This window comes from Chelonia mydas, chromosome 4, assembly GCF_015237465.2.
Source record: "Chelonia mydas isolate rCheMyd1 chromosome 4, rCheMyd1.pri.v2, whole genome shotgun sequence".
Classification (NCBI taxonomy): domain Eukaryota; kingdom Metazoa; phylum Chordata; order Testudines; family Cheloniidae; genus Chelonia; species Chelonia mydas.
Window position 1 is genome coordinate 113,548,352 of NC_057852.1, and position 26,488 is coordinate 113,574,839.

At 40.2% G+C, this 26,488-nt stretch overlaps 1 long non-coding RNA gene across 5 annotated transcripts in view; it reads left to right on the top strand.

Annotated features, from left to right (window-relative positions):
• The first annotated feature begins 214 nt into the window (after window positions 1–214).
• LOC122465387 overlaps window positions 215–26,488 on the top strand; it is a 48,066-nt gene continuing 21,792 nt past the window's right edge. For 2 of the 5 annotated variants that reach the window (XR_006290192.1, XR_006290193.1), the window contains exons 1-6: window positions 215–359; window positions 643–790; window positions 9,218–9,292; window positions 13,886–14,055; window positions 19,187–19,250; window positions 19,360–19,477. This is a non-coding gene — a long non-coding RNA (uncharacterized LOC122465387). Of the gene's footprint in view, window positions 360–642; window positions 791–9,217; window positions 9,293–13,885; window positions 14,056–19,186; window positions 19,251–19,359; window positions 19,478–19,788; window positions 19,808–23,297; window positions 24,296–24,722; window positions 26,111–26,488 lie in introns of those variants that run through there. The other 3 variants (XR_006290190.1, XR_006290191.1, XR_006290194.1) reach the window with 3 other exon arrangements.

The window sequence follows — 26,488 nt, forward strand, 5'->3', positions numbered from 1 at the left end:
AAAAGTGCAAGATTAAACTAAAACCCACGTGTGACGGGGTATACCTAGCCCTTATAGGCTCAGGCTGGAGGCCCCACGGTCCTACCATACCCTGCCAGGGAAAGAAGCAGCGAAGGTGGGTCCTCCAGGCCTGCCTGGAGAGGCTGCATAGAAACAGCCAATCAGAGCCCAGCAGGCTCAGATAAAAGGAGCCACAGAGCCTGAGCAGCTCAGTTCCTGGCTGGGGGAACAAGAGAAGCAAGGAAGGGTGTTCCTTGCTGGTCACAAGAGTTTGAGAGAGAACCAGAAGATGGGTTCTGGTGATATTTTACACTCAGAAAGGAGGAAGAGGCTCTGAGAACTTCAGCTCTGAGATAAGGGTGAAGAGAAGGGAGCTATGTGGGGAAATTCCCAGGGAATGGCATCAGAAAACAGGAGGGAGCAGTATACAGCAGCTGTATATAGAGTCCCTGGGTTGTGACCTGGAGTAGTTGGTAGTTCTGAGTTTCCCCATCTCCCAGTACTGGATTGGCCTAAGCTCCAGGAAGGGGACACAACTAGTTTTATAAAGTCTAAGAAAAGGGGCTAGATTTAAAGGATCCAGAGACAGGACTGAAGACAGTGGGGGCAGACAGTTTCATTGAAATATTTGCTACCTTCCAGAAGGGGTTCATTCAATTCTGATTGTGTGACTTAGCCTGAGGGCTGAATCACTGAAGACCCACCTAGTAAGGTCAACAACCTGCAGGAGGTGCCTGTGGCAGGAGAGCTTGCAGCATCATAACCAGCAGACAGGAGGTACTCATGAGAGGTGAGTGTCCCCATCACACCATAGAACAGTTTGTGAAAGAGTTAAAATTATTTGAAAAGAAAATCCCAATTATGCTGCAATGTTGTTTGGAGAATTTAGGGGTTGTTGTCAATGTAAATGTACCTAAAACAGTGGGTAAACTCCATGGTGGTGATGGAGAAACTATACACAGAAGAGCTAAATTTACCAGCTCTTGGTAGTTGTTGATCAAACTGGACTAAGAAAGTTCAATGTTGATCATGTTTAATATCTCACAAGGGAAGTACAGATTCATTAAGACCAAGAAGGATTTCAAAAGAAACCTCTGCTAAGTTTTGTGGGGTTGTAGCCCTGGTGGATATGAGGATATTTGGAGCTGTGGTGTAGGAACATGCTACCAACTGAGGTGCCATAATCTAGAGATTTAGGGGAAAAGGAGGATCAAGCTAAATCTGGACAAGTGGATCATCAGAACAATTAAATAGAGTGTTTTCACACCATTCTCTTAGCTTAAGGTAGCAAACCTGACCCTGCAAAAATCGTAGCTACCACTGAAATGAGGCAACTAGAGAGTCTTGATGATCTAGACAAGATATTAGGGCTGGAGACTTACCTTGGCAAGCGTATACTACACATGGAGAAGTTTTGGTACTTCTAACAAATATCTATAGAAATACTCAGTGTCATCGGGATGCCGTGCACTAATGCATTGCCAGTGCAGGCACTTTGACATCCTTTAATACTATATAACGAAAGAGTTAATAGAGGAGGAGGTTGGTGTGTCTAAGCATTGACCTGGAGCAGGTGTAATACAAGGAGGGAAGAAGGTGGTTCCAAATCTGTCAGATCCACACAAATAAGCTATGTACAGATACAAAAAGGTATACGCTGTCTTGTTTGGTTTTGAGTACTTCCATCAATACATACTGGAGAAAAGTTAGTGTGGAGTCTGGCCATAAGACTTTGAAGGCAATCATGAAAATCCACTATAGCAGCAAACACCACAGTTACAAAGGAAAATGTTGCACAAGAAAAAAAATGCATTATCATAGTTAATCTCCTTCTCTGGTTTGTATTTGTTCCCAGCAGGGCATGACAATATGGCGGAGTCACTTGAGGCAGAAGTTTGCTTAGTCATGTGCAGTTTGGTTGTGTCAGAAATTAACAGAACTAAGAGTTGTGGCAAAGCAAGCTCTCCAGTTATCTGAGTCAGTATAAACTAGCCTTACTGGTTCACCAAAAGAATTAAAAAATGTCTGCTACAAGTAACAAGGACATTCTGAGAGCGGTTAGTGATCTCATCTTTGCTGGGGAAAGACTAGTTCTTCAGTGATTATTAAATAAGAAAGAAAGACCAGAGTCAGTAAAAACAAAACACTTTGATTTTACTCTTGTCATGTTAAAAAAATGACTGAGCCACTTTCATTCACAAAAAGAAAAGGAGTACTTGTGGCACCTTAGAGACTAACCAATTTATTTGAGCATAAGCTTTCGTGAGCTACAGCTCACTTCATCGGATGCATACTGTGAAAAATACAGAGGATGTTTGTTTTTATACACACAAATCATGAAAAAATGGGTGTTTATCACTACAAAAGGTTTTCTCTTCCCCCACCCCACTCTCCTGCTGGTAATAGCTTATGTAAAGTGATCACTCTCCTTACAATGTGTATGATAATCAAGGTGGGCCATTTCCAGCACAAATCCAGGTTTTCTCCCCCCCCCCCCAAAAAAAAAACAAAACAAAACAAAAAGAAACCCCCACTCTCCTGTTGGTAATAGCTTATCTAAAGAGCTGTAGCTCACGAAAGCTTATGCTCAAATAAATTGGTTAGTCTCTAAGGTGCCACAAGTACTCCTTTTCTTTTTGCGAATACAGACTAACATGGCTGTTACTCTGAAACCTTTCATTCACACTTGATCAAAAATGTACTCTTAATCAAGGACACATATCAGTTCTTGAGACCTAATATTGTGTGGCATTACGTGTCCTGATAAGGGTTTGTCAGTACTCTCCATCCATGTTAACTAGAGCATCATAAGTCTGACACTGTAATTAGCATGTCAAATTCATTTAATGAGCAGTACTCTTTTGCTAGGATTTTTCCTAACAGAAAGAAAACATTCCTGGACTTTCTTTCTTGTCTGGCACAGACGCCAAAGCAGAAATGTTCTGTTTTGCAACAAATTCTCACTGTTACTTTAAGGGGCAAAAATAAATGTGTTTCTGAAACACTTTACCGCTTTTAAAGTGCTTCTGCATTTTAACTTGCCTCAGTATGACAAAATAAGAGGATATCTTTAAGTTTAGTAAGTCTCCTTTTCCTGTGTACATTAATTTATTTTACAGTCATTTAAAAGTGACTGTGTGGCACTCTATATATTGTTTTAAAAAAAAGATCACCCCTGGTCATGTCAAAAGTGAGAATAATTGACCCTGACAGAGAGGGAAGTAGTAATTGGAATGAGATTTGTTTAAATAACTGTTTAAATTTTCTTTCCTTACTCTCCCGATTATATGCACTATAAAGCAGGATTTCTTTTTCCTTGGTTGTTTCACAGAGTACTTTCTGTATGCAACATGCCCAGTAGCATAACTCAAGTAGGGAGCTCAGCTACATTTTGAATTATAATGTGAATGTAGCTCCCCAACGTACAAATATGCCATTCAGTTGGTACTAACACCATGTCTCCAAAATATGCAGTAGTATGAAACAGGACATGCTTAAAGCATCATAAAATATTTTTAAGTTATTATCATCCCTTTATTCTGAATGGTGGAAAGGAAAATCGGATGCAACACTTAAGGAGGAAAAACATACTTGGAAACTCAAGGTATGAATGCAGTTCATGTTCTGCTAAACACTCTCTACACTGTTAGCATCCACAAACGAGTCAAGTTACTATTTTTTCTTAGCCATTTCCCTCTCTGATATGTGTTGTTCTCAAAGATTACTTTGTTCCAGGCCATAACAGGTGTTCTAAATGATTTTAGGATATAACTCTGCCCATTACTCTTCTTGGTATTTTCCCACTGGTTACAGCTACATTATACAAAGAGTAAAATCTCCGTGACACTAGTACCACAAATCACATCTATCTTAAGGTCATAGTGCTTGATTCTGATTCAGGGCCGGCTCTACAGTTTTTGCTGCCCCAAGCAGTGAAAAAAACTGCCGCCGCGGATGGCAAAAGGGAGAAGATGCCGCCGATTTGCCGCTGCGACCGGCGGAACAGAGAAGCTGCTGCCGAATTGCCACCACCGCGGACACTCTGCCACCCCTTTCTGACTGCCGCCCCAAACACCTGCTTGGAACACTGGTGCCTGGAGCCGGCCCTGCTCTGATTGCATTTACACAAGAGTAAAGCTGCTGATTTCAGTGGAGTTACTCATGATTTATGCAGGGGTAACTGACAGTAAAATCAGGCCTAATGGATTTACATCAGTGTAATTCCAGGTTAAGTGCGATTAGAATTAGACCAATAGAATCTATAGATGGAAGAGACGTTTTATATTTTCTTCTTTCTTCTAAGGCTGGATGGGTTCCTTGTTGAACACTTGTTAGCGTTTTGTCTGGTCTAGTTTTAAATATATCAGTGTATGAGAAGGCTTATACCATGTCACTTAAGTGATTATTCCACAGACTGGTAGATCTCATTCTTAGGAAGATTTCCTGAATTTTATCCTAATTATAACTAATCAAAGTGTGTTTATATTTCAACAAAATTTCAAACAAAACAGAATAAATGTTTACATTTTCATTATTTCTCCCTTTCCCTCTAATTTTTCAACCAACTATAAAACTAGTTTTAAAATTTCAGAGAAATGTTGATGTTAAAAAGGGGAAACATATTTAAAAACACTGACTTCTCTCTGCCTTTTGATGACCACCTCTAATCCTATATTTTTCTTTCCATATTTTATCGCATTGCTCCTACATAATGTCTCTCCTACATTTGTGTTGCACACTCTTCAAACATGTATAGATTGAGAACGTCCCTCCGTTAGTCACTGCTTAGTTAAGTATATGGTACATATTTAGCACTTTTCATCTTAAATCACAATTCATTCCCTCCTTAGTCCTGAATATAGACAACTTGTTTTATGTTTTTCTGGTAATGACGAGGCAGATACTACTCTAACTACTCTCTGTGCAACTCCTCAAGTGGTATAAACAATCATCATAGCTCCATTGATTTGATTGTCACTGTAGCAATTTACACCAGCTGAGGATCTTCCCCATTGACTTCAAAAGGCTTGCAGGGATGTAAATCAGGCAGGATTTGACCTGAGGTGCCTAGAAAGGTCAAGTGACATTTGCTCTGAAATAATGTGAAATCAAACTTTTCTTCATTGTCACTGAAATCTAGGCCCACATTTCCAGAATAGCATGTGCAAAAATTCCCACAGAGTTTGCTGGTATTATTATCATTGGTGGGCTTCAGAAATGTGGGCCTCCAATGTCCTGGTATTTATTTTACACAGCAACAAATCAAATTAGGCAATGAAGTCAAGTGAACAGAGATTAGGAGTAAAAGCAAAGAACTGCTGTGTGCTGTTGTGAACATTTTTTGAGGACTTGCTATGTGCCTGAGTCAAAATTTTCAAACTGATTTAGGTCCCCTCAGTTTTTGGGTTCCCAAGCTGAGACATGGGCCCACTGAAGCCGGTGGTAAAATTCCCATTGACCTAAACAGTTAGTTCCACTATTCATATCTCAGGTTTTAACTAGATATCTGAATGCAAAATAAATTTAGTGAGGAGTACACAAACATAGGAATTGCAGTACCAAATCAGAACCCAGCAATGTCTGAGTTGCTACAACTCTCTTCCAATGTGCATTACCTTGCATTAGTCATCATTGAATTTCATCTGCTTTCATAGTGCCCATTTACCTGGCTTTCTTAGGTCCCTCTGAAGTTCCTCACGGTTTTATCTAGTTTTGTGTCTTGTGAAAATGTTGCCATCTTGTTACCCAGAGTTTTCAGAACCCAAAGCAATGGTAACTTAACTGGTTTCAGAGTAACAGCCGTGTTAGTCTGTATTCGTAAAAAGAAAAGGAGTACTTGTGGCACCTTAGAGACTAACCAGTTTATTTGAGCATGAGCTTTCGTGAGCTACAGCTCACTTCATCGGATGCATAGCATATCGTGGAAACTGCAGAAGACATTATATACACACAGAGACCATGAAACAAAACTTCCTCCCACCCCACTCCCCCGCTGGCAACAGCTTATCTAAAGTGATCATCAAGTGGAGCCATTTCCAGCACAAATCCAGGTTTTTCTCACCCTTCCCCCCCCCCCCCCCACATACAAACTCACTCTCCTGCTGGCAACAGCCCATCCCCCTTTGAAACCCCTCTTTATAATGCGCATGATAATCAAGGTGGGTCGGGGGGGGGGGGGGTGAGAAAACCTGGATTAGTGCTGGAGGTGACCCACCTTGATTATCATGCGCATTATAAAGAGGGGTTTCAAAGGGGGATGGGCTGTTGCCAGCAGGAGAGTGAGTTTGTATGTGGGGGGCGGGGGGGGGGGAAGGGTGAGAAAACCTGGATTTGTGCTGGAAATGGCTCCACTTGATGATCACTTTAGATAAGCTGTTGCCAGCGGGGGAGTGGGGTGGGAGGAAGTTTTGTTTCATGGTCTCTGTGTGTATATAATGTCTTCTGCAGTTTCCACGATATGCTATACATCCGATGAAGTGAGCTGTAGCTCATGAAAGCTCATGCTCAAATAAACTGGTTAGTCTCTAAGGTGCCACAAGTACTCCTTTTCTTTTTTTTTTTTTTTTTGGTAACTTAACTGTTTCTCTCCAGGCGGTGCCAGTAATAAATCAATGGGGATACAACTCCTCCGTCTGATAAATGATTGGTACAAACAAGAGTTCTTTTATCTAAAACTACTTTTTTATTAGGTCTCCAACATGCACATACATATATGCTATAGCAGTAGGTTCAGAGCACACAAAACATTGATAATTACCCAAAGTCTGAGATGGTTTTGAGAGATCAGCAGCCAGGCTTCTGGGGGCTCTCCTTCCATCCAGCTGCTGGGGAGCTTAGGTGTCAGATTTTTGCCCAAAGAAAAGCTTCTTCAGACTGCTCTGAGATATTTACTTTTACCTAATCTTTTTTATAGCTAACTTAAACAAAGCACACAACTCATAGTGACTCCTAGTGGGTCGCTATAGTAACCCCTAGTAGGTCACCAATCCTCCTAAGTTCATCAAATAACTGATTATCTCCTATCAAAGCATTTCTAGTCATAACAATAAAACTTATATGTCAGGGGCACTTAAAACCAAGGTTAGCTGTCCAAACATTCCCTCGATTCTCATAGTACATTAAGTTTTTGTCCCATCCTCCCATTCTGATTAGCAGAACTGCAAGCAGGCAGCTGTTTGGCCTTGCATCTCAGAGCCCTAAGATATTTCTAGCTATGTGGTATTTGGTTTTCCTCTAGCAGAGGCTGGACAAACAAAATGGCTAATGGCAGTAATGTCAAGTTCTGAGGTTACAGGAAGTAATGTCAAGTTCTGGGGTTACAATCTCACTGCTCACCCTCTTTTTCATGTCATGAATAAATATTAGAGCTTGTCAGAAAAATGGGAAGTAGTTTCTATGAAAAATGTTGACTTTCAAAAAAAGTTGAGAAACAATCATGTGTGGCCAAAAAATGAAAAACGTTAATTTAGTTTCAATTTTAGTTCAGAAATACCTCCACTGTGCCTCATGAAAGTTATTGTTCAGGAGCCTTATGCTCTTATTCTTCCTCTATGGGTCGGGCTCCCCAGCTGTAGTACCCCTCCTGTGATACACAATGGTCTCTTTTCAGAGTAACAGCCGTGTTAGTCTGTATTTGCAAAAAGAAAAGGAGGACTTGTGGCACCTTAGAGACTAACCAATTTATTTGAGCATGAGCTTTCGTGAGCTACAGCTCACTTCATCGGATGCATACTGTGGAAATTGCAGAAGACATTATATACACAGACACCATGGAACAATACCTCCTCCCACCCCACTCTCCTGCTGGTAATAGCTTATCTAAAGTGATCATCAAGTTGGGCCATTTCCAGCACAAATCCGGGTTTTCTCACCCTCAGCCCCCCCACAGACAAACTCACTCTCTTGCTGGTAATAGCCCATCCAAAGTCGTGAAGACAGTGGTCACTTTGGATGAGGCACCTGTACTACAACTGCTATGAATGTCAGCCTCCCAAGAGGTTCTTAGCTTCCCTTCTCATAGCATTATAAGAAATGGCTTGATTGGCACTGGTGTGTTGCATGTCTGTCCCTCTTAAAAGCTGAAGTAAGCCCTGAAATTCAGGAGCTGCTGGCTTATTTGGGCCAAGGTGCCCAGATGTTCGAATGTTTCCAATTTGGACTAAATATGTCTGGTGTTTTCTATGCTACAGATTGAGAATTCAAGTATAAAATGACACTGATTTAAATGGGTAGTTGCAGCGTAAGCAGCAATTGCAAGTGCAAGAAGCAATGATATTGTCTAACAGTCAGAACTGTTTGGGAGTCTCATTTGTTTTTCATTAGTTACCACAACAGTTTGAGTAAAATCCTGTTCAATCTCAGGAAAGAGTACTTTGGAAATGTTAGTCTGTTATTCTTTAAACAAAGTTCAATGGCTATTAACAGAGTACTTGTTTATGATCTTCTATAAATATTATGTTTCTGTACTTCTTTGAAAATGTGGGCTTTTTAATTTCATTTTTATTTTAGTAAAACCTGTAAAATTGTGACTCACTAGCAGCAGAGAGCCAAGACAGGATATTTCTCAATATATGGGCAAACAACATTTTTATGTATTTTTGTTACCAATCATATAAAAAACAGATTATTTTTGTAAATGGCTCCATAGGCCTCTGCCATAAAAGTTATATATAATTTTATCACGGTTTTGTGGGATTCTGGTGCCCATTACTTAGGAAATGTGAACTCTCGTATTCCTGAGCAAAGTACGCATTTAGTGTTCAGCAAAACCCACCCTTTTCATACACAAGTGACCACCTTTCTTCGACCCAGACAAGGGCTTACAACCAAGAAAGAAGGCTTAATTGGATGAAAAGAGAGCATGTGCTGCGATAAGGTTCAGATTCAACAGCCAAAAAGGAAGTTGCAAAATTAGCCAGGGATAAGTTATAATGTTTTTAATATGGGAAATACTTGGGTGAATATTCAGGTACAATAACCAATGAGAGAGTCTACCTCCCCATACATTTAAATACTCCACACATACTCGTGCCTTAAATTAGATTTTTGTGAGGGCCTTTAGTATTTTATTTGGATTATAAAGTGTATAATGTATATGTCTGTAGACCTCAGTAAGCTTTGTAAAAGAGAGATTTAATTGTTTATGTAGGAGTGTTGTCAGGTACCTTAAAAATGTAAGCTTGTTCAAACTTTTTTTTTTTTACCAACTCTTATACAGGTCTTAATTGAGAAACTGCCATTGAAGTCTGTGGGAATTTGTTCAATAAAGGAGCTCACCACTTGATCCAAAACTGTATGTTAATTATTTATCTTTTAGAAATTGGGTTTATACATTATGTTCTAAACTGGATTCAAAGAGTGATAATATAAAATGAAAAAGAGATAATGTAGCAGAAAGTATAAGGAAGTCCCTAAGAGGGATGGGCAAACTGCATCCTGCGGGCTGGATCCAGCCCACCAGCCATTTTAAGCTGGCCTTTGAGCTCCCGCTGGAGAGCGGGGTCTGGAGCTTGCCCCACTCCAGCACTCCAGCTGGGAAGCAGGGTCAGGGGCAGCTCCACACGGCTCGGCTCGTGGAAGCAGCCGCATGGCCCACTCTGGCGCTCTAGCTGAGGAGCATGGTCAGGGATCACTCCATACGGCTCCCAGAAGCCATGGCATGGGCCCCCTCTGGCTCCTCCATGCTCCAATGACCCCACATGTCACTGCTTCCGGGAGCCGCTTGAGGTAGGTGCTGCCTGGAGCCTGCACCCCTGAGCCTCTCCCCATGCCCCAACCCCCTGCCCCAGCCCTGATCCCTCTCCTGTCCTCCAAACCCCTTGATCCCAGCCCGGAGCACATTCCTGCACCCTAAACCCCTCATCCCCAGTCCCATCCCAGAGCCCACACCCCCAGCCAGAGTCTGCACTCCTTCCCACACCCCGACCCCCTGTCCCATCCCTGATCCCCCTCCTGCCCTCTGAACCCCTCGGTCCCAGCCCAGAGCACCCTCCTATACCCCAAACTCCTCATTCCCAGCCAGAGTCCTCACCCTTCCCTCTCCGCCCCCCAACCCCGCATCCCACTCCCCCAGCCCGGAGCCCCCTCCCGCATCCTGAATTCCTCAGTTCTGGCCCCACCCTGCACCCCCAACCAGAGCCCTCCCCCTCCCCCCACACCCCAACACCAATTTTGTGAGCATTCATGGCCCACCATACAATTTCTATTCCCAGATGTGGCCCTCAGGCTAAAATGTTTGCCCACCCCTGCCCTAAGAGCTTGTATGCAAATGCTAAGAGCATGAGAAAGACACAAAGTCAGAGGAGTGGTAAAAAAAAAATGGAGAAAAGTGATGGGTGAGCAGCTAAGCAAAATATGCCTGAGGAATTTGTCTTGGGGGAAGAAATGAGGTATATATTGATTGACTAATTTTTTCATCCTCTCATATATGAAATTGCTTTTATTGCTGAGTCTCTGAATAGGTCAGGTTTAAAAATTATGGTCTTAAGTACACTGGATTTATGACTTATTATAAGAATCTGTTCACTAACTCCCCTTCTTTTGTCCTATGACCACTTCAACTTGAATGGTCCCTTACAATATGTGTACTTATGCTAAACTATCTGTTCAATCCTGTATTTAGCTGTGACACTCTGATTACCTTTCCCAGACCTGAAGAAGAGCTCTGTGTATCTTGAAAGCTTGTCTCTCTCACCAACAAAAGTTGGTCCAATAAAATATATTACCCACCTTGTCTCTCAGGTTTAAAGAAAGTGAGACAGTCTATTACAGTAGTATTTGCAACATCAGTATATGTCGTAGATTAGAAATATATCTTTAAAAGTCAGTTAGCTAGATGAGATGCAATGAGTGATCTAGGGTATTAACCAAAGGGAAATCAGCCATAGGAGATAAGACCACTATCTATCTAGAGTTAGAAAGGGTTTGTATCTGATCATAGTAATGCATGAACTAGTGAGGTGTTAAAGGTGGGGAATGGATTAGGTATAAGAAGAAGCTTCTAGTATGTCACCTGAGTGCCACATCTGGAAGGACAGACTAGAGCCATCACTGACCAAAGTCAATCAAAATACCAAATGGTCTAAAAGGGATGGTTCAAGAAGATGTGCAATGTTCATGCTTCTACAGGAGAGCTATATCTGCATGAAGTACAAGGTGGCTGTCCCTCTGTAGCAGAAGTACAAAGACTTGAGTGTGAGTTGAAGACAATGAGAGTCATCACACTGTTGAACTCCTCTGGTTACGTGATCTAAGAGTCACTGGCCGGAGTCACACAACAGATGGAGACTGTGAAGAAAAATGAAGGAGATTGAGAGGGGTTCAGAAACGGGATAGGTAGGAAGCAAAAGAAGAGAACTTGATGCTTTGTGTCACCATGGCATTTTGGAGAGATTTAGATCTTGTCTACACTTAAAAGTTTTGCCACTTTCACTGTGCTCATGTAGTTTAAGTGGTAAAATTCCCGTTATACCAGTATAAAAGTGCTTTTATCAGTATAGTTCATTCCAGTTTGGCAAAGTGAAATAAACTATACCAGTACATTACAGTACTCTAGGGCTTTTACCAGCACTGCCATGTGAACAAAAGATCAAACCAGTAACTGACGTAGTGATGCTGGTAAAACTTCTAAGTGTAGACCAGGCTTTAGTCCTAGGTGATCATGGAGAGAAGAACTGCAAGAAATGGAAGTAGGAAATGAATGCACTAGGCCTTGTAAATGCTAGCTTCATATCCAACACTGACTCACTGCATTGCTTAGCTATTTTTTTCCCCATATGTAAAATAGGAATGATAATAATATAGTACCCACCTGTGGCTTGGAACACTTAGAAGCCTGGAAACATTAAATCAGAGCTATTTATTATTAAATCAAAGGTTTTCTAGAGCCACAATAAGTTCATATAAGAAATAGAAGGTCTCCACACAGGCTGAAATTAAATTCAGTACAGGAAGCTCACAGAGGCGCTAGTTAGGCCCATGTTAGGTGGGGCTTAAGTGTTGCCTAGATTTGTGTGAATCTTCTGGGCTGGGCTGAATTTCACTCCAAATGAATTGATAAAGTTGAAGTTAATTTAATTTTGAGACACAGCTCATTTTATGACCTTTCACTGTCGCCCCATTCAAGTCACCACTGTCAGAAGACAGGATACTGGGCTAGATGGACCATAGGTCTGACCCAGTATGGCTGTTTTTATGTTCTAAGTTAATTACATGTAGCAGTACCCTACCCCTTGAGGGGTGCTCGTGACATTTTGTTTTTTTGTTAAGCTACGAAATGTTGCTATGCCTAGCACCCACTCTTTGTCTGGCACCTTACAAGCCAGATATTATAGAAGTTTGAGCTTTCTTAAATATGCAATGAATACATCTTTATTTTTCTCTTGCTAAGTTAATAAAACAGGATGTAAAACATTAAAATTCAGTTTGGTTTTAAAAACTTTTTGAAAATCATGAGGCACCCATTCAGACACTCATTAAATTATAATTATCCCATTGCAAGATACAGTACTGTGCATGATTAGTTCAAATTACATTTGGCTTCAGTGCTTGACTCACGCACTGGATAATCTGATAGCCAGTTCTGGGACTAATCTTCATGTGCTAACAAATGGAAAATGTTTTGCTGTTCAATTCTGTTTAATGTTGCTGGAAATTACTTCCAGGACATATGATGCTACTGAAGTTTTCACCGGGTTTTTTGTAGCTGCAAACATTTCTGCTTTCTATATTTTGTTACTTATTCCTATAGGAGCCCTGCCCCTTTTAATGTCTTAATGTTGGAATGAAACTTGAGCTGGCTGGATCATGAAAAAGTCTGTTCACAATCAGCTTGCTGAATTTAGAAACTAGATTTTGATTCAGCTTGTTTGTATCCTGTATTGTTTAGCATTCACAAATATTTGTGTGGCTGAAGTTTGGTCCAATACACAGATCATAGCAGAGATTCACTTAATCAGGAACAGAAATTGATTTAGAATGAAATTCCTGTATGTGCTGAGAGCCAGCAGAAGGCCTAAGAACCGTTTAAAATAGAGTGCAAGTGGTGCATAGGTTTATATTAGCTCTCTGCAGAGGGGTTATTTTTCACCCTTACTGAATTGAAATATGTTTCAGACAAAATAGGAGTAGTTTATAAAGGTTAAGTCATCCAATGAGAACAGAAAGAGTACCATGAGGCGTAGATTACAAAACTCAAGGAACAATTCCCTAACTTAAAATAATCAGCTGAAAAATAACTATGGATGGTTCATGAACAATCCATAGCTCAGATATGTTCATTGAAACACGCATAGAACATACCAATTAAAGGACTTAAGATGCATTTTAGGCTATAACTCTGGTATGTACTTCTGAACTTGATGTTTTTATAAATAAGTTCAAATTTTCCTACACATTTCTCTGCTAATAATTGTAACACAGCTCAGGCATGTTGGACTTTTTGTATTGTTTTTCTATCTTATATTTACTGGATACCTGAGATGCAGTGGGTTTGAAACTTTTGTTTTGTGTGGCGTGGTACTGTTTAAGCGATTAGTGATGATTTTCAGCTTGTCTGAGCACAATATTCTGTGTCATTGATAAGTTATTTCTCCATCTGGATAGCTGCAATTATTCAAAAAATCTGAATACAAGCTCATCTTCCTTTTACAGCGACCAATTAAAAGTGGTGAATCAGAGAGAAAAAAATGGGGAAATGCAAAAACATTCAGGGACACTTAATTGGCTGAAGGGAATTCCCATCTTTTAAGAGCAGACAGATCCCATGATAGACGCTTTAACTTTTTTCTTGATCCCACTAACAATTGCCATGCTGCTGCTTGACTGGTAGTTATATGCTTCCACAGAGTCAGAACTGAGTTTTCTTTGGGCTTCTCTTCACTACCAGGGAGATCGATGCTGCTGTTATCGATGCAGCAGGTGTCAATCTAGTGAAGACCCGCTAAATTGATGGCAGAGAACTCTCCGGTCGACCCCGTTAATTTACTCTTCTTGGGGAGCTGGAGTAAGTCCACTAGAGAGCGTCTCCTGTCGATGCAGCACAGTGAAGACATCGGGGTAAGTGAACCGAAGCTACGTCGACTCCAGCTACATTATTCACATAACTGGAGTAGCGTAACTTAGATCGACTTACCTAAGTCGAGAAGACAAGTGCTTTCATGCAATCACATTTGCCCTCCTTTTTAATACATTCTGGCTTCAAGAAGAGGGCAAGGTGATGGCTGAAAGGATTCAGTGACACGATTATCATATGGCAGGATACAACTAAGTTCTGCTGGAATCTTTTGGACTTATTGGATCATGTAGCAGGACAACAGTGCCAGAAGCTTCAGCTCTCTCCGGTAACTCAAGAGGATCTGCATGTGGTAGTGCTACAGTCTAAGGCAGTGATCGGCTCCTGACAGAGCAAAAGACAGAGATAAATAGATCATTGCAGCAATGATTACATGGCTTTGAAACAGATCTTCAGAAATTGTCCTGATTGACCCAGAATCAATCCCCCCTCAGTTCTCACACTCAGTCTTGTCTGAGTTCATTCTTAATCTCAGAGTCAGCAGTGGTTCTGTAAGTTTTGTTTGTGTTCACCCACTTCCGTATGTGTTTTATGCATACTTCCCCCCCCCACCTTTGGGAAGAAGGGTATAAAGAAGTCAGAAGTCCATTTCATGTATAAATATAGTATTTCATTTTTAGAGATGATTAAAATAAATAGTCTAATAAATGTCAGATGAGTTATACATATAGCCCCCACTTCTACAGAGACAGCTTTACACTGTAAGGGAATTCTTGTTTTAGTAAATCCTGAGCTGAGCTCAGAACTGACTCCTACATTGACTCATAAGTAAGGCTATGATTCTGTCACAAAGGACAGAAATTCCATGATTTTAAGAGATGTGTGTGATTTTGGGCCTCTGCCCCAGGCAGCAGGGCACGAACTGGGCTTCAGCCCTGAGCGGCGGGGCTCGGGGGGGGAGTGCTACCTCCACTCCCTGACTCACCTCAGTGGGCCACCCAGCCTGTGGGTCAGTGTCAATGCCTCCGTGTTACACTGTAATATTTTATTGTTAAATTGTTACACATTTTGTTGCTATTTCCAGACTCTAATTTTGTACATTTTTAGCATGACTGTTCCATGAATTTTGCCTAATTTTACCATGACTAAATTGTATTGATACTCATAAGTAATGGATCCAACTTTATAGACCTCTTGGCTTCACCTCCCTTTCATATGTAGCCATTTAGCTCTCTTCAACCTTCAATACTTCCCTCCCCCGCCCCAGAAGGAAGGGGTCACCAACACCAACCCTCCCGGAAATCAGATACCAAACAAAAATTAAACCAAAACAACAAACTAATTTTGCAGTTTCTCTATTCATTTCAAGGGAGAAACTGCAATGCTGCATTCCCAGCACCAGGTGGTGGTACTGTGTCATGATACGAAAGGCAACACACCCTCACTTGTCCCAAAATGATACTCACTAGCATGCACATTTAGGGTTTTTTATAATAAAGGGAAAGAAACCCACTCTGTAGTTTCTCCAGTGTAGTTGGTTCTCCTTTATCTTTTCTGTTGTGGTTTTATAGTTTATAGTATATGGTTTCAGTGAGGTTAAATCTCTTCACTTGAGCACTCTCCTCTTCAGTGGTGGATTGCTCCATCACAACGCTGGACAGGTTGACTCTATTCCATCTGAACAGGAGGCTTGATCCTAGCTCCACAGAAATGAGTTTCAGTTGATTTCTCAGATTGATGCTGGACTGAATTAAGCCCTTTGAACCTAGAGGAAATTTCTCCTAATCTTGGTATCACTAACTCTGTGGCAAGCAGTGCCCTAGTACATTTTTACATCTTGTAATTCTCCCAGTTGCTGGGAAATGCCTCAGTAATTTCCATTTTGGCTCTTGCAACATTTCACTTTTTACAAGAGGTGATCTGTTTCAACAACACAACTCTAGACTCAGGGAATCAGACACAAGACCTTGTGTATGTCTAGCAGAGGCCTACACACTTCCACATCTCCCCCAAATTAATGTGAACTGTCTAGTTATCTTATGTTTTAGAGCACACTGTAATTATAGCCTGGTTTTACAGAGGGAAATTTTGTTTCCTTGAGAACAGAACTGTCTTATTGTATCAAAGCTGACACCAAGTCTCATTACTGGTTCCAGTGAAAGAATGCAAAATCTGTTCAGTGGTCATGAATCCGTCTAACATGAGCCTTGTGTATATGTTCACAACTAGATGGACTTGGGCAGATATGAATCCTTACCATATTAAAGGCCTACAAAGTTATGCAAACCGCTTCTCATGCAAAATATCCCAGTCCTCTGTTGAATAGGAAAGTCAATGTCTAGTTTGAACCCTAGCTTCCCAGTCTTCAGAGTAGGAATATGGCTGTTATATTTTGGCATTAAAAAAATTGCTATCTTCTTGTTTTCTCTTGGCAACATCACTATTTAGAAGAGGGGAAGCCATTGCATTTGTGTGGATTTTTTTTCTGTAATAAATAATCTGGTTTAATCCTACTGACTTTATTTAATGCAGTGACGGTACAACAGGCAGTCTCCATGCTCTGGAAATCTGGGTTAGAGGTTGACCACACAATGAATGAATGATGGAATGAAGCACAGTCCATGAAGGGATTAGCCATGATTGTACCACTACCCATCTGTGCTATATATACACATGATTAGAGTAAGGTCAAATAGGGCCAACTTTTCAGAAACAGACTCTAAATGTGTCTGGAATTCTGCAATAGCATCTATATATGCAAACAGAATTTGTACATTCAGATTGGAGAGACAGCTAAATGCCTAACTTGCAATAACAAACTGTATTTGTGTGTACCTTTTTGTACAAATAGTTCTGCATGCTTCACTGTGTATGAAAAGTTAGAAGCTGTTTGTTTTAAAAAAATTAGACCCCAAAGTACCATTTTAAATGTGTAATATAGATGGTGCCAACCTTGCAAAGGGTTCATGACTATTGGCCAATCCAACCCTCGTAGGTGCCAGCCAACCAGTAGGCATCACTCATAACTGGGCAAGGAGCAGCTTTGTTTCTTCCTGGCCTGCCAGTAAGGGCTTTTGGGATGGAGGAAGAATAAAGTAGTGATCTTGATTTTGCTTTTTACTCCAACCACATAAAGTTTTCTAGTGCTTTGTTCAATCCAATTTTAAAGCACCCCAGAGATAGGGCTGTGACCAAAGAATCAAGCCCTGTGGATGGCTATTCCACAACCCTAATAGTTTTCACCATTAGGGATTTTTTTCTTGATATTCAGGATATTCCTCTTAAGTTCTTCTTTGACCTCATTACTCCTAGTTGTCCACTTCCGCCACCTACGACCCTTGTGCATGTTCCGTTCCCTTGTAGCCAAAGATGATTTGAGGTACACTGAACATCCAGAAGTACCCCACAAAAATATTAGCAAATTTCCAAATATATGTAAAGATGACTATTAACATGTAAACTTACTTTGAATGCCCTCTGTCAATATAAGCCTTCAGTTTCCCATTCACAGCCTTTGAATGCCATATCAATCAGTATGTGAAGTCCTCAGGCATTAGACTTCTCTCTAAAGATGGTGTTTCAAGAATTATTAAGTATTAAAAGGTTAAAAACTAAGAAAACAGTAGCAAAAGAGAGAGAAAAAGTTCTCCCATCAGGCCAATTGATTCTAAGGGTAGGGTCACTGAATGTAGCATTATTTCTGCTGGTCATGTTTCTTTCCTACCAGAGCTCCAAAGTAAGCTAACTGTGTAAGCAGGATTGAAATACACAACCCCCTTGTGACTGGAAGCAGTAAAGCATTCTCCACTTGTGGTTTTCTTCAAATGAGCCTGCATGGAATATGTGTTTGAAAACAGTGAAACTCTTTATTAATCAAGTACTTCACTTGCCATGCCAGCATAAAGTTTCATTTATGTCAAAACTCCCTTTAAAATGGTTTGGAGTGGTGTCTTGTACTCAGAATTCAAAAGAAGAAATATTTTTGGAATTGTAAATAGAATAATTGAGGCAAATATTTGCACCATTTGAAAAGCTGCTGTAATCTCTTCAGTCTTCTGTTCTAATTCAGGCATTTTGTTTTGGTTTTCTACTGTGTGGAAATCAGCATGCTATCTAAGTCCTCATGTAAAACCCAGTGTTTAAATGAGCTATTAGAATGACTAAGGAAATGATGCTGCAGACCCTACCCAAACTAACTGGCAGATGAGAGATTTTATTTTTTCTTAAGAAACATGTCACAATAAAAAGAAATAATAACTTAATAGAGACATGATAGAGTGACAGCTAACGGGGAAACTCTTCCAGTTTAGTACACTGTTAACTTTAACAGGTTTCAGAGTAACAGCCGTGTTAATCTGTATTCGCAAAAAGAAAAGGAGTACTTGTGGCACCTTAGAGACTAACCAATTTATCTGAGCATAAGCTTTCGTGAGCTACAACTCACTTCATCGGATGCATACTGTCATCCGATGACATGCATCCGATGAAGTGAGCTGTAGCTCACGAAAGCTTATGCTCAGATAAATTGGTTAGTCTCTAAGGTGCCACAAGTACTCCTTTTCTTTTTGTTAACTTTAACTCTGCAATTTTCCTAGATTCCAAAGGCCAGAAGGGACCTTTGTGACCATCTAGTCTGACTTCCTGTATAACACAGACCATAAATGTATTATTGATAGAGGGCCAGGTTTTTCTACTCTTAGACATTCTGAGCATTGGCACCTTCCAATCCAGCATGAGTAAGGGGCAGTGTGTAGCTGTCCTAGGAGTAGGACGAGAACCAGATCACAACTCTGAGAGACACAATCTGGGCCTGCTTCCCCAAGGGGAGGTAAAATGCATCAGCCCTTTGCTAGCATAACTTACTTCTCCCTCCATGCCAGGTCAGCTGTGCTGCTCAGCGTGTTGGAGGGATGGAGACAAGGCTGCTCATACCTCAACTCCCTTTGCTCAGGGTCTGGCAATGTGGGCAGGAAGGGGTTCCTTATCTTTCCTTACTGCTTGGTGTGGGTGCAAAGCTAGGCTCATAATTGAGCCCTCAATGAGTAGTCCCATTGAAAGTAATAGGGCCACTCAATGAGTCAGGTACTATTCAACCCTACTAAGGGAGGCAGAATCTGGCCGTCAGCTAACGGAATGTCTTGTATACTTGCATTTATGGATTGTTTTCTTTTTCAGTGGCTGAAAAGGCTCCACTGCTGTCTGTTTATTCACCAGAAAAGACCTGCTGTTCCTTTGACAGGTACAGAAGAAGTTATTTTTCATGATGGTCTGAATAGTTTGTTTGTTTTACAAAAACACTTCACCCCAAAGCACAGGTAGGAATTATCATTCTTTTTATGCTTGTTCAGGTGCACTTTCTGAATTAGATACCCAGACCCAGCCAGGATACTAATGGAGTGATGACACTAACCCTACAACAATAGAGAGGACCTCCAGGAAACTACTCACCGAGGGGCTAAGGTGCAGGTAGGAATGTGCTTTTTAAGAGGGTTACAATTTGAAACATTCGGTGAAACTGACAACACTTTATCCCACCTCTGCACACTTTGGCTACATAAATAAACATGTGTACAGTATGGTATATCAGACCTTCTAGATGTAAAGTTACAAAGACCTGTATGTGGAAAACTTCCTGAAGACGAAATAGGTTTGCAGCAGAATTAGCCTCAACAGATATTTACTGAACAATTCTGTTATTGTGCAATTTTTTGGTTTATAGGCTGCATCACTAATCACATTTTTCAGAAATAATGCCTATGTACATTGTGCGTGTTTAGGTGGGATTGTGTACAGCAGTTCCACAGGCAAAATATGAAGTTGCCTGAGCAAATGGGTAACCGCAGCCTGTTTATGAGAAAGCAAAGGTACGTATAAAAAATAACTGTCGTAGGACAATGGCTGCATTAATGAAGGCTGAAGGCCCCTGTGACTTTCTCAGAGTATCTGAAGCATCATTACCCATGCAATTCATTTGGCAGTCATTCCTGGGCTTGTGCATCCTTCTGATTAAGTTCCAGTAGACCCACGTTGTGCCCCTTTGTTGATGTTGTTGCTGCACTGCAACTGTACCACACTCAATTACTACTTCATGCCCTTTGCCTTATTGAGGTCCTGATTCAGCAAGGTATTGAACACGTGCCTAACTTTAAGCATGCGAGTAGCCCCATTGACTACAATAGAACTACCCACATGCCTAAAGACAGACACCTGCTTCGGTAACTTGATGAACTGGGGCAATATATACCTAAAGACTACAAGCATGAGTGGATGTGACCAGTGGTTCATAGTTCTTTGTGCCGGTAGAGATGGTGCTGCTTCAGACTCTTCACGATAGTTAAATTTAAAATTCAGGATGGATCCTGCTCCTGCAACTTTAGAATGCCCTTCTAGAGCTGCCTTTGTTTTTGAATGTCTGAGATAAAGGTTATTGCTCTGTAGCAATTTGAAGTAGTCTGGAGAGAGGTATACTTACTGGGCAGTGTCCCTTTAATGATTTTAACTTGTTTAGCTATTGTTTTGTTTATATGACCTCTCTTTAGGTAGCGTCATGATAACGTCAGTTACAATAGAGGTCTCATTTTAGAATGCTCCAAGACAAATAGTCCAAAATATTCCGTTCCTTCTGCGGCTTTTATGATGCATTCCACTGCAGATTGAGACTGAGGTGGTAGCCAACATACAGAATGTCCATTTAATTTCCTAGACCTTAGAGCCAGTCTTTGTGAACTTGCCAGCTCTAGCGCTCTGCTTAGCAACCACCTTGATTGCATCATCAGCCATGATACAGTATGTCTCACGCCAGGCATGGCAAAATGACATACAAGAGAATAGAAGACAAAGAACTGTTAGACAAATGAATTATCCTGTGACCAGGTAGTAGCATGGCTGGAGTTCAGGGGTGAAATCCTGCCCCAGTGAAGTCAATGGCGAAATTCCCAATGACCTCAGTGGGATCAAGATTTCATCCCCGATATTTAGCACCTTCTTCCAATTAAGAATTTGGATCACTCTTCTCCTTAGCTCTGCACATGGGCAATTTTTCACTGTCCTCTCTCTCATTCTTTTTTATATCACCTCCTCAAATCTTCACTTATTGTAGTCAGGGAATTTTATTCTGATGGCTAAATGCCATCCAAGTAAGAAGTGTTCAAAGTTTGCTTAGAAGGAAGAAGCTCAGAGGTACACCTTGGATGAAAGATTTTTGGAATTTTACAAAGTAAAAGATTTGCAATTAAACAGCACAGCTCAGTAAATTGCTTAAAGTTTTTAATTGAGTTGCTTTTTTTCCGGTTAATCTGGATTTATAACCCACAATATAGGCACCACACAGAAACACCTCTCTAATCTTTACAAAATTGTAATTAAAAAACCAAAGTGCAAAACCAATGCAATAGCCACAGATCCTTTGTCCAGTATCTTCTCATTGTTACCTTGTGTTCCCCCTGTCCGCTTTGTATCAATCTGCTGTCTCTCATTTTATATTTAGATTGTGTGCTCTTTAGGCCAGGAAGCCCCTTTTTGTTATGTGTTGATATGGTGCTTAGCACAATACAGTCCTGTTGCCTGATTGGGCTCCTAGCTGCTACCACAATATAAGTATGGTCAGACAGATCATAATAGTCCCTTCTGGCCTTAAAATCTATAATTATAATAATGACATGAAAAGGAATTGAAAACACAGGAGTAACACTATACACCCAATTCTAATCTCAGAAAGAGCTATGTGAATTACCTTTGGCATATGTATTCAAATAAAAGGTGTTACAAGGAGGAGGGAGAAAAATTGTTCTCGTTAACCTCTGAAGATAGAACAAAAAGCAGTGGGCTTAAATTGCAGGAAGGGAGGTTTAAGTTGGACATTAGGAAAAACTTCCTAACTGTCAGTGGTTAAGCACTGGAATAAATTGCCTAGGGAGGTTGTGGAATCTCTGTCATTGGAGATTTTTAAGAGCAGGTTAGACAAACACCTGTCAGGGACGGTTTAGATAATACTTAGTCCTGCCATGAGTGCAGGGGACTGGACTAGAAGACCTCTTGAGGTCCCTTCAAGTCCAATGATTCTATGAAATCATCCTCTGAGAACAGAATTGAGACTTTGTATAATTAAGAAAAAGCATTTTATTATATCCAGTAATATGACTATTTACAAGGTACAATGGTGACTTAGTGGCACAAAAGATACATATATTATTGTTGTCCAACGTATATGCCAACAGTGGCTCAGTCTATACTTTTTAGGATTGTGATCATTAACTGTTCTCACAGGGAAGTTTGCAGATAGCGAGATCAAATTGGAGTGCTGTCACTTTGCAATACAGCATCATTAAAACATGATACATTATCATCACTTTGCAATGCAGTGTCCTCCTGTTGTGTTGCAACGTCAGAACAATGCAAAATATCATGATGGCACGAAGAAATGTTATGGCATTGCAACAAGTCAGCACAACATATTGATGGTGACATTGCATGAGTTCTGAAAGTTATTCTGGGGCATCTTTTAATATCTTGGCTAGGCAGCGCTAGCCAAAATGGGATGCACCCTTTAAAAAATGGGACATGGCAATTCTACTTTACAGTGTCACGCAAGTTTACTTCTCTCAAGACTGGGTCAGTCCAAAGTAGTACATAGTAATGTAATGACATGAGTTACACTGAAAGGACCAGTGTTTGGTGTCAAATTACGCATTATGTTAGGCCTTAAGTTCTCTGAATGTTCAACATATCACCATTTTAAAATCATTTATGTGGATCATTGGATTTCCTGTTTCTAATCCCTACAAGCATTCTGGCAATCCTCATAACTAACAGAAACCACAGTCCTGTTCTCTACTGGCATCACAAATTCGAGAGGCCACTCAACCTAAGGGCAAATTCCCTATTAGCACGGTTTGTGTCTGTCCACAGTAAGACAGTTTAAAAAATTGCTGGCATGGATGGTGATGAAGGTGCTCAGACACTGTGTGAAATGTGTCAGCAGTTATGTCATCCCCTGGAGGTTCAAGACCAGTTCTGGGTTTGGGTGTTTGTAGTTACAATAGGTCTCCAGAAACATGTTTGGAAGAATAACTCTGCTCCAAAAGCATTATTTGGCATTCTGCCTGTGTTGCTTTACAGGGACAGATGGACAATGTTAGGGCTGCGCTTATATTCCCAATGGCTATAAATCCCTGAGAAGAATATGCTGATACAACGGAAACATTACAGATTTCATTAAATATATACATTATTAACACGGTAATTTTCAGTTCTATCGTTTAGGTTAACAGTAAATATCAATTTGCAGGAGAAACAATACATTAGTGGTAGATGTCTCGACGCTCTGAACTTTCATGGGAATCTACGTTAGGGATGGATCGTCAAGGAGCTCAGATGTGCTACTGGAGCTCTAGGAGAGCACAACTCCTTCTGCATAAATTCAAAATTTATTTTTAGAAATGCCATGAAGTATTTGGAAAATAATTCTAAGTTTTTGTAATGCAGAATTGAAAGCCTAAAGGTGAGAGTTTAAAAAGTGCCTAAGTGATTTAGGAACATGGGGGGGTCTCCTTAAAAGTCAGTGAGACTTTTAAATTACTTAGGAACTTTTGAAGCCATCCCCCCTCTAAATCCCTCATTTATTGCTTAAATTATAGCTCTGCTCTAAGAATTAGCTTTGCAAAATTGGTATTGTGGTGTCCACATTTTTCTCTTGGAATCTCCAGATGAAATCTGCTTTTTGTACAAGTTAAAAGATACTTTTTATTTTAACCACTTGCAAACTCATGCAGAAATCTGAAAGTCATTGTGGGCTCACTTTGGCTCATGAATCACTAAAAATAAAGGTTCTGCAATTAGAACTTGCCTTACAGTTTTGTGGATGCACAATCCAGAATATAATATAATCCATCCTATATTTCCCCATTTATTTATTTTAGCTTGAAATAATAATTAAAATATATCAAGGGAATGAACGCTTGTGCTTATGCAGGCACAGACATAACTGAGTGCAACCCATAAGTAATTTTGATTGACAGCTGGATCACCTTACTATAAAGAGGTAATTTTGAATGGTAGCCTTCACATAAATATTTTGGTGTGTTGTAAGTGAGGTACACTAATTATTCTGGAGCAGTTGAAGGGAGAAACAGTCTGGCTATGTTTGAACACCATTGCTTTTTGTAGTTCTTGCTGTGTTCTGCTACCACGATCAATTGTAAGGTGAACTTTGTTTTTGTGATCAAATGTTGCTGTTCAAGAGTGTGCCTATAATAAATGAATTAGACAAGGGTATTATATGCTGTGCTTATATCAACTGGTTTCTCTTCCAAGAAAGAAAGAAATCCTTCCTGGAATCCAAATCTTCCTGACAGTTCAGAAACTGTGACAGTGCTTACCTACCTCACAGGGCTATGGTGAATAATAATTAGTGAATTAATTAATGTTTTTAGAATGCTTGGAACAATAAATATATAGTAAATTCTTTGGGGCAGGAACTGTCGCTTGTTTCTGTGTTTGTACAGCACCTAGCACAATGGGGTCATTGTCCATGATTGGGGCTGCTTGGCACTACTGCAGTATAAGTAATAACAATAGATAGTAAATATTATTTGTTAGTAATAATTTTGTCATGGACCAAAGCAAAGTTGCTACGCTCATGGTCCTGTAAATGACATAACAGATGGAGAAATAGTCTTTTTACTGCTAACTATCTGTTTCAACGTTTATATAGTGTCCGTCACAGCAGTACAAGAATGTCTCCAGGGTATAGGAGTGCCAAAGAGCATTTAAGATACAAACTTTCAGGATCTAAGACCCAAACCTCACACTGTGATGGAGCCATCTATTTCAGTTAAGATTTTCTCCAGAAGCTATCTGCAAGATGAACAATAAGCCTATGAAAACAAAGGTACTGACACTTTTCAAATAGGCTACAGAAGAGATTTTTTGCATCTTTTAAATGGACTAGTGTGATCTGACTGTCCACAGGAATTGGCAGCCTGATAGAGGCAGTGTAGTGCTTACACAGAGTCTGAGAGTAGGCACTACCCAGAAAGTGTCTCTGATTAATGGGGTGAATACTAGCGCTAACATTTAACTTTTCATTCAATCTCCCCTGGAAGCTTGGCTAGTTCTCTATATCCTTAAAAATGAAATATTTATCACAAACAATAGCAGAAATATTTTTCAGGATGAGGATAGATAGAAATTTCATGCACATTTCTTGTCAGCCTGCAGTAATCATAAACTATGGTCGGGGGAGAGGGGGCATTTTAATGAGACCTCTTCATTTCTTTTTTTGGTGACAATAATTAATACTTCTATTGCTTAAAAATACTCCTTCACCAACTCTTACTCAGTACTGGTTGGAAACTGGTAACTATAAGGGTTGGAATTAATTTGAATTATGCCTGGGATGAATTTGGCCCACGATGTTGCAAAAGACAAAATTCTGGCTTTTATAATTTGTGAACGCTGCAGCCAAAGCCTTTCTCTGTGCCTTGCAAGTAGACTGGCATATATATATGATTCTAGAGAACATTACCGCAGAATCAGGCAGACGCTGGAATGGTTCAGGATGGATATGGTAACAGCTTGTGGCAGGATGGCATAGAACATGTCAGCAGTCATCCAAGTAAGATTAGCAGATTTGGGCATCTTTTCCAAAGCCAGACGTGCAAGTTACATGTAATTAACCATGTCTCATATGATATTAAAAAGAATAACTGAAATCATTTGTGGAAAACTATACATGTATAATTAAAATTTATAAAAAGACTTTTCTACATGTCCACATTTTTCTTGCATTTCCTTTTGTTTTATGCCCTGACTACAGCAATTCTACAATATTATCCAGTGGAAATGTTATTTTAGGATCTTTATATTGTACTATCAAAAGCTCCCCCCTCCCATTATGAAATACTGTGACTAGAGAATTTTTCATATTGGCAGCCAAAGCACTTGCTCTCAAGTGACATGCTCAAGAAACTTCTGAAGGGGCACAGACGGTTGAAACACAGATTTTTCGCCAGTATAGTAATTCTTACAGAGTAGTTGCATAGAGATACAGCAATTTAATATGCCGTCGTCTGTTTTTTAAAGAAATGTCACCTTAATTTATTGATATTTAATACGGTATGGTGCATTTGTTATTTCCACATTTCCTGTTTTGTCATCGGTATCATGCCCTCCATACTTTAGTTAGAATTTAGCTTATCTGTCAAAATGCTTTGGATGCTCATAAACAGGAGGTGTCTGCAGTACACGTGCAACAGAATAAAATAGCAGCATGTTCATTTTAAAATGCAGACACATCATATCATGAAGCCATGCGCTCCAAAATGCTAAATGAATGTACATACAGGGGCATCATGATATCATTTATTATTGTGGTGTGATTCAATGAGTTACTTAATGACTTGGGGCCAAAGTCTGCAGTCGATAATGGAACAAGACTCCCATTAAAGCAATGGGAGCCTTGCTTGATTAGGGACGATG